This window comes from Liolophura sinensis, chromosome 7 (genome assembly GCF_032854445.1).
Source record: "Liolophura sinensis isolate JHLJ2023 chromosome 7, CUHK_Ljap_v2, whole genome shotgun sequence".
NCBI classification, from domain to species: domain Eukaryota; kingdom Metazoa; phylum Mollusca; class Polyplacophora; order Chitonida; family Chitonidae; genus Liolophura; species Liolophura sinensis.
The window spans coordinates 46,693,297-46,703,144 of record NC_088301.1 but is presented as its reverse complement, the minus strand read 5'-3'; positions in this window follow the sequence as shown (position 1 = coordinate 46,703,144).

The window sequence follows — 9,848 nt, the reverse complement described above, 5'->3', positions numbered from 1 at the left end:
AGGTCTGATTTATTTACAGCGCGATATATTTTCTACATCTAACTACGCTGAGAACTTCGTTTTTACAAGCTGACGAACTATAAACCGTTTACCCATTGTGCCTTTTGTAGATATTGCAGATGTTGGATATTTGCATATCATCATTGTCATGAGCTTTGGGTGCTGATAGATATAAAATTTACTGGCTGCCTATGTCTTTAAAATGCTGAATCAAGATAGTAACGGTATCATTATATAATTAGTTTGAAAACTGGCCTTTTGATACTCAAAACGTCTGTCGTTGTATTTGGCGATGCTCTGCTGTGGGCCAAGCTGTGTAGGCGTTACGATGACGATCTGTTGATGACGTATTTTTTTTCGGTACTGTCTTAAGTGATACAGATAAACGACGATGTCTTCCCATTCCTTAATCTATCCGGAGCATGTCATTAGACCCGGACTATGTGATCTGAGGTGAAATTTCCCCTGTGGGTGTTTAACCTACAGGGTTAGGTATTGTGATTGTTTCTTCCTCTGGTAAGGAGACATAGGCCGTCGATGAGAACATCCCCAGCGTCCCCAAGCATACACCTTGTCTGGGTTGTCCAAGCCTTTAGGCTTACCTATCAACAGTGACTACCCTACCAACAGCCTTTTCAACAAAGGCTGTGAGCAAAATATGTAAAATCGTCGTTCACATAATGCCTCACAAATAGTAAACACAGGGAATAATGCATGAAATACTTTCTATCAATACTGTCAATCTGTATTTGCAGCTGAAGGGGAGGATGTGTAAATACGGAAAACAACAACACTTTTGCTCTCATCATTGTCATTGCTGACGAAATAGGGCTATTTACTCTCCTGCTAAGTATTTTCAAAACATCCGTATGGATCCCTGTGTATCGTGCATAATCGAAAAGGAATACCTCAGCCAATTTCTTAGCAATAAATATTTATTTCATGTTTTTAAGGACAATAATTTACGAGGTAAAAGGTCCCAATCGCTTGTGTTGTTATTTTATCAGTGCCTTCTGTTGTAACCATTGAAAACTTCGTTTCTTTCAAGGAAATCACCATGACAAATGACCGAATGTCACAGAGGCATTTTGCTGAATATCTATTCATAAGTTCGTCCGAATGTATCAAATCGTTTTGCAAAATGGCAGATTAAACTGCATGTACAAATCTCACAGGTAAAATGTCAACTGGCGGTGCTGTACCCTAGTGGTTATGTATTCCCACTGTTAATGCTGAGTTGATATGCAGTGGTATACTGGTATAAAACCCATATAAATTATACATTACCTACCGCTAAAGGTCACCTTGGAGATCTCGTAAAGCCGACATGGCTTCATGACCCAAATAGACGTAGCTATCCAAATGTATGGCTTCATGAATAAAACGCAAGATCGAAATGAAATACGGCTATTGAAACGAAGGAATTAACTAGATTCATTTAAATAACCCAATGAGACGCCAATGTTAACAAATATGGGTGTTTAGGTTATTACGTAAAACACGGTGAATAGGCAGTAAGTATTGTTTTTTGCATTATACACATTCGCAAAAGTCTCCAACAGCGATTGTTTTTCTGTTGCTCAATTTTCGTACAGACAAACAGCTCACAGCTATCATATTACCCTTTTGCTCATATTATTCCGAATGATTTTGCAGCCATTGGAAAATTAAGCGCAGCTATGGTTTATAGATACCAAAAGGCGGTCTATAGACCTGGAATGGTCACACAAACAAGAGCAAACTCGACGTTCTATATGGAACTTTGAAGTAGTTCATCGTGGTTGTCTATTCAAATGCATACAGATTGTTGCATATATGTCTGAAGTCACGACATGTGGTATTTTGTAGGTTACTCGCCAGGTGATATATGCGTGTTGCCGATCTATAGCTAGTAAAAAACGTTAAAACCACTGTGATACACCCATAATTTTAAGCTATATATAGCACCAAATGTCTTCTACAATGGTGTATAAAATTTGCAACAATTTTTTTTGTGGTGCTTTCCTTGTAAGACTATTCACTATTTGTTTGTTACCCCCAGTCCGTTTGCAGTCACTAGACAAGCTCTGCCCACTGCTGCAGACCTGTATTTTTCCATGTACGTCGATTTATATTATTTTCAGATGCTACGAGCATCTCTATGGGCAGGACGGTGTTGTTGTTGTGTTGGAGATGGCGTGCTTCATTTTGCTTAATATCACTTGATTTTGAAATGCGCAATCGTCTCACCTTGTGACCACAGATCGGTCGTTTTTCTTCTTTATGCTTTGTGGTGATGTGTATTTCTGGCTTGGGCATGAATCTGTACAAGACGAAAACGGTTTCCTTGTCTCGTCAACTAATCAACATTTTTCCCACATAGTTAATTCCCTTTCTAATAATCATTCTAAAATACCAAGGAGTTCCGTCTATAGCATGTATATATTCTAGGCTTTGTTATACCCTGTCTGTTGGGCGACGATTTCCGTCAACGTTACAACTTACTAATAGGCAATGCCGTGTGCCCAGGGATTCAACTTTAGCTCGAAGTTCCTTAAATTGACAGAGTAATATATACGGAGCGTTCAGAATCCCCGCGCTGTTCATAATTGTGCAAAATTCCGGCTGTTGACGGCTGTTATGCATGATGTTTAATAAAATCGCCACATTGGATATATGAACAATTGCGATCAAGATGAAGGGCTACAGCATGGAGAATAAACCAGAGCTACGACAACACTGTGAAGAGTTTATCTCAGTTAGGGTTTCATTCTACCTGTTCGTATACTAGTGCCCCGCCAAATGCAGAATTAGGTAAAACTGCGGTAATATTAACAGCAACTTATTACATGTGACTGGACTAGAATTACTGACCTTACTATGTTGAAAATGAACACAATGCACAGAGACCACGTTTCGGAAAGTGTCAGCCCCTCGTAAGTCAATATAATAAAAGATTTACAATATAAAAGTGTAAAATTCAGATCAGCGACAACAGTGTGGTAATTGCTAAATGGTCATACATAAGCAGTGAAATACGATCTCTTGTGAATTAACCATAGATAGGGTTTTAATCTAAGTGTTCATATATATGCTTAAATAGAAGCAAACTAGATGCCCACTACAGCACGGATTAAGCAGTTTATGCTGAAATACACATTTTAACCAACAACAACTTGCATGGTGAAAGATTTGGATACTTATTGGACTAAATTTAATCCTAAACTGTCCCAATTTCTTACTTTATACACTGTCTTAGCTCTTTTGTGATTTGTGTTGAACGATGTTTTGGAAATGGGTCTTGTGATTATTGATCATGCGCTGATTATTGAACACACTATGGTTGACTATTACAATACGAATGTCTATTTCTACTCCTCCGTTTCTGAACTCAGTTGAATAAGTTGATATTTTATAATATGTACTTTTTTTTTCAAACAAATAATCCCAAGATTAAAAAAAATAAATATTAAAACTTTCTCTTTGTGCATGTAATGACTCTTTCCTTTTATTTTCTCCATGGAGTGCGCTTATATTTGTCTGTTTTATTTTGGAGAAGGCCACCTTTGTAGCATTTGCGGTTTAATGTAATCTCCAATAAAGTATTACATTTTTTATCTCCGCCAAAGAAGGTTATTATTTTGTCGGCGTTTGTATCAGTCTGTCCGCGTATCTGTCAACATCTTTACTGAAAAAGATATGGACAGATTTGGGTGAAAATTGGTGCACCGTTTGTGCTTGGTCCATACACCAACCCAATAGATTTTTGCGGTGATAAGCATCTGGGTTCAGATCCATGAATATCTTGTATAATATCGTCACCATTGTAACATGTTATGCAATATGACGGTTTTTTATGACACTATGTACAACTACATTAGAACAATTATACATACAGTGTGGTGCTGATCCATATCCATAAATTTGTCAAGCGGTGATCCAGACCTAGATTTCTTAAACCATTCTTCATTATTGCAATACATGACACGAATGCAGGCGATTGCAAGATTGTCTGTGGGATTTACACATCCAGCTGCGGTGAAGATTTGCGCTCTAGGAGTGCCTTCTATTTATTTGATTGATCTTAGCAGTATATACACAAGAATAATTAATAATAATGATTTTCTACCGTTTAAGGTGTAACTCTCTCTCCCGGCGAACATTCGGTTCAAATTGACCGCACTATGAACACACTGAAAATGCTAAAAAGATTATAACAATTTGAAAATCAGGCATTAGGTCTGACACACGCCATTTTTAACCTCTTGGTGTAGTGTAGGTTGGATATCAAAATCGTGTAGTGGCTGGGGACGGTAGACAATAAATCTAATTAACCTATAGGTTTATCTTTCGTATGTCTGAAACCCAACGCCTAACTGGATGTTTTATAACAGGTCTTTTTACCCAGGGTGTGAACTGATATTTGTGTAACTGATAGAATTAAGTGTAGGTTAAAAGTTTCTGCACATCATACTATGTTACTGCAATTATGATTAAAATCTGAAAATGATGCCGTAAATTGTACGTATGGTTTGTCAACAGATCATGCAGATTAGTCTCACCAGTTGTATATCAACAAATATTGGTTATCAGATAAAACAAAGGATTGGTTGGTCTACAGGTCGATAGGAGTTTTCCTCTAAGTTTTCTTACTTTCAAGCGGTAGTCGTAAAGGATTACACATAATTATCCAAAACATTGTGTTGACATGAACTTTACACGCTCAATTTTAGTTCCTTCAAATGAATATAAACGAAATTTTACATGTGATTTTTTTAAACCGGAGATTTATTGGTCATATATTAATACAAATGAAGTATATCTTACTGATAGTCAATTGGAGACAAAATCTTTGATATCTCGCCTCTCCGAGATCACCAGTATGGATCAAGGTCACATCAGGTTATGTGAGGTTGTTAAATCAGCAATCAGTTGCAATTTACCAGTCTGCGTAAAGATATATGTATTTCACTGTTGTAACAGACAATGAAAACACAGACACTGACTGGTGGTAGTACTGGATCATTGATTCGATTATATACAGCAATATTTGCCTCAGTGGATTTCGCCGCACGTATGTTTGAAAACTGATTAATTCTTTTATTTGTTTGTTTTGTTTGAAGTTTAAGGTCGATTTCAACATTATTTCGATGGTATCGTGGTAGCTTCTCGTAAAACAGACAGAGATACTATTGGCTTACTGGCATGTGACGCTGAAGAAGCCTTGCACAACCATTCAATCAGTGGATTTCACGTAGACCAGTCGATGTACTTGTGCTGAGCCTGCCAAGAAGTGCCAAAAACCTAATTTTGAAGGCTTAAGTAGGATAACGTGTCTTTCATCTATACGGCAAAGTTATTCAAAAACATTTTTAGAGGTAATGCGGTTTTAAGTATTTTAGCTTTGGTTGTAAATTGGGAAATGGGTATATACGATGTTGTATACTTTCTTAAAAGTAATCTGTCAACTTTTTTGTAAACTTCTCTTTACTAAGTTTGAAACTGAAACTAGAGTAAACATCTCGTATCAAAACACGTAACCTGTATAAAGCTTTGATATATATATACTTCTACTTTGGCCCTCACAAATCTATATCTACCGAACTTTCAACTACGTACGCAAAAACCAATGATATCTGATCCATGAACGATTGCAAGTTACGAGTAAGTTATTGTAAAGTCTTTTGTTGTTGTGGAATCCAAGGACTGACGCAGGCCTCTGGTGGGCGACCTGGTAAATTGAAGACAATTACGGGGGTTAACCACATTACAACAGTGTGTCATAATTTAGACGTAAAAGGGGACATTCATTTTATGTCTTCCACGAAGTACTCTTCTCTGTACATAAAACACCTTAGAGAATCGAAAAGTAATTCCCCAAACCTATTAGTCTCTTCTTACAAGCTTTATCAGGTTTGGGCTTGGATTCTATCATCATAAGCTTCTGTGAGCAAAGTCGTTATCCTTATAATGTGCCCTTTAAATATCTGTTTACCGCCATGGTCTTTGGATGCTTAGCGTATCGTATGTGCATCTATGCTTGGCAGATACTCGTCGACACGGTCGACTGTAGTGCTCCCCTGTCTGGCGGAGGCGAATATGCATACACGACACAATAGGTTTTACAGGCCGACGGATATCGTTCCCTCCGTGGGATCGTCGAGTGGCACTGTCGTGTGAATTTTTGGCACGCCATCCGTTCATACGAGAATTGTCAATTAGCGGTAGGCTTGTTAGTCTAAGACAGAAGGAAACTGAGATCAATCAAGTTTCTGTGGATGAGTACACAAAACTCAATTATTTCTGGTCAAAGCCGATACGCTAATGTTGACGATGGCGTGCCAAGTCTCATTAATAAAACTGAGGAAGTACCGTCAAGCACGACACGCAATAACAATGTTGTTATCATTTTATACTTTTCCGGTTAGCGGTAAATAGCTAGCACGAATACCCACTTCGGACAAAACGTTACCTCGGGAAGGGTTCATATAAAACAATCGACCTTGTGTCTTCATCGTTGTCCAGAGAGCAGTTATTTTGAATTAAACGATTTTTTGTTAACCTAATGATGACACTATACTCTCCATGTATTGTTATATCACACGCTGGAATACCGCGTTAAATACCATTGACATAACTGAGTCATATTTCTAGCATAGGTATACCAAGTTGAACTTTGGCTAACTTTGTATTCTTTACTCTGCAAGTTGCTCCCATATGTCATTTGATGACCACAAAGAGAACATGTCCTTAGGGCAACAGAGAGTAGAAATTCTTTCTAAAATATAGCTAAAGCTGATTTAGTCAGGTGTAGTAGATTGGTATTCTCTAGCAACAGATATTTATCCCCAGATACATATGTGAAATAATTATGAATATTACGAAAAACGTCATTAAAGCATTTAAAGTAGCAAATATCATGACGATTGAATTCTATAACAAATGAATATTATCATCAGACGACGTTTAAAATTTTTTATATGATATGTATAAATAAGACGATGAAGTACCTCTTGGGGTCGTTGCAAGTCTGGTCATAACTATCTCCGAATCAACTGAAATTATTGGGCTGGAGTGCCGGTCAGCCCGGTGTTAGTTTACCATGCTTGGATGGCGCATTGTGATTGGCGACTGAGGATTTACGTTAATGGGCGTGGATGAAGCAGGTGTAGGAATGTGTCGGAATAAGGTGACAGTGTGGTTTTGTGAACGAAAGAATGCTAAATCCATAAAACCACACACAAAAGAGGCAAACTCAATGACCTCTTCATGTAATACTGAATACTACAGCTATACATATAGAATAGTTTTCAGTTTGAGAGCATCCCCAAAACCTTACTGTCGATTGTACATGAAATATTCTTGATAACAGCCAAAAACACCACTGTAAAAAAGTCTGGTTTTAACATGGTTAGAAATGGTAAACGTTTATCAGAGTTTGTCTATGTTATGTGTACATTGAACCAGATGTTCGATGACCTGAAGGGAAAGAACGAATGATTGAAAATTTAAAACGCTTGGTAAAGGCGAAGGATATGCCTGTCTAGATAACATGAAAGGACACTAGTCTATTTTGAATTTCGTCTACTTTATTCGCTTCTACGTAAGTTTATTTAAATCCAAGTCAACTGATAAAAGTATACCAAACAGGTACCTCATTTGTAAACACTTTCATTAACGAATATTTCCTCAACACCTGTGGTGTCTGAGGTACATACAAATGTTATCAGCATATTTGATGCAGCTGTTATAATTTATCACATATCACATATCGTATAGGCCAAAATTTACCTGGGTAGGCCTATACCGTGGGTTCCCCGTCTTTACTGTGAACGCCAGTGTGTAAATCATGAAAAAAAGAAGCGTTGGTTATAGTTAAAGCATGTTTACATGTATGGATCATGTATTTCACTTTTTCTGAGTGGATGGTCCGCGCAGGACGAAGAGTTAATTTTCCAGCGGAGTGATAAAAACTGGCCGGCTTAGTGTTGCGACAGTTTGACACTGGCTGACCCATTATCGGACGTGATTGACCATAATCCAGACGGGTCTGTTGGTAGACACCGGTTACACCTGTCCTAGGTGATTTAGCAGAACTGAGACGGGCGAACTCTTCACCGATCCCAATTGTCTCCTAACAATAGGTTATCCCAGATCCCAGTGCCTTAGGGACTTCCTATGACAGTAAGCAAGACATTGCTGTTGCCGTATTTAAGTTTTACCGCGACTCTCACAGCCCGTCTGTCCGTATAAATGTCAAGGACGACAACGTTTGATCCGAAGGATTGATACATCTTCCTTGCCGAATTCTCATTCATCTCCAGAGGCTTGAAGCTTAAACTCACTACCCAGTCTGAAATGTATGACTGAATTTAGATCCTTTACATCATCTCTAAATACAGTTTAACATTTTTTCAGGTAAGCTTTAATCAATGTGCTGTTAATAGTTTATGAGTACAAGAAAATCTAAGAAACATTACAACCGTCCTCAGCCTGCATTTATGTGTTTACCAAGTAACATCTTAGGATGATTTGGAAAGTTTACTTAGATAGGCGGCTAAAACCCAAGACATTTGTCCTATCCGTTTTCCAATAAAAAAACAATATTCACAAAAAAGTGAATACTTTCAACAACAACTACATGTAGGTCCTCGGCTTCCAAGTAGTTTTCACATCCAGAGTCTGGCTTCTGTTTTATAATCTCATGTTTGAGCTGTCGATAGGAGCACAACAGTATTTATATTCTAAGACATACATCCATCTAAGTGTGTCAGACAGCTATGGTATCAATAAATCAAATTCTAATTCTTTTACATATGAACATTCTTATTGACATAAATAAAACAACACTTTAACCAATGCGTCCTTGAATCTTGCAAAATGAGGGGTGTGCGCCGCTTAGGTGACCTTATGATACACTAGCAATTGCAACAAGAAGCATTGCCTTCTCCTTTGCCCAAGTAGAGTTTTACATCCAGACACTGTACAGATATATAGTATATAATGTTACAGCAGTCATTTCCTACCTGTAGACTGCTTGATGCTCTGAATTTATTATCAGAGCTGTGCTATTTTCAGCTGGAAGTAAGACCACATACACATGTTTACTGTCGTAAAACATTCAGCTCCACAAGAGCAATGGTTTCAGTTCTGATCTGAAACGCATTTCACGCCAAAACTATCCCCCGTAGCAGGATAATTACATGGTACTAGAATGGAGAGTAGCAGGATAATTACATGGGACTAGAATGGAGAGTAGCAGGATAATTACATGGGACTAGAATGGAGAGTAGCAGGATAATTACATGGTACTAGAATGGAGAGTAGCAGGATAATTACATGGGACTAGAATGGAGAGTAGCAGGATAATTACATGGGACTAGAATGGAGAGTAGCAGGATAATTACATGGGACTAGAATGGAGAGTAGCAGGATAATTACATGGGACTAGAATGGAGAGTAGCAGGATAATTACATGGGACTAGAATGGAGAGTAGCAGGATAATTACATGGGACTAGAATGGACAGTAGCATTTTATCTACCAGTTCACTAATTGTTCAGCTTCACAGCATCAATTGTTTTCGGTCACGTGACCTGGTAAAATGTGAAAAATCTCACTCTTCGGGCTTCAAATACAATTTTGAGAAAAGAAAAATTGAACCATATTAGACTTCAGCAGGCTAAATGGACTTCGAAAAAAGTATGAATGGGAAGTATGAGAAAAAATAACGCATTTTAATGTTACTTCAAGAAATCTAAAGCACAGGGGGTCCTAAACAAGATACACATAACACCATTCGCAAATGTTTTTTTTACGGATTGCTTAAGTCTAATGGTAACTAACGAATGTATAATTTAGAACCTATAT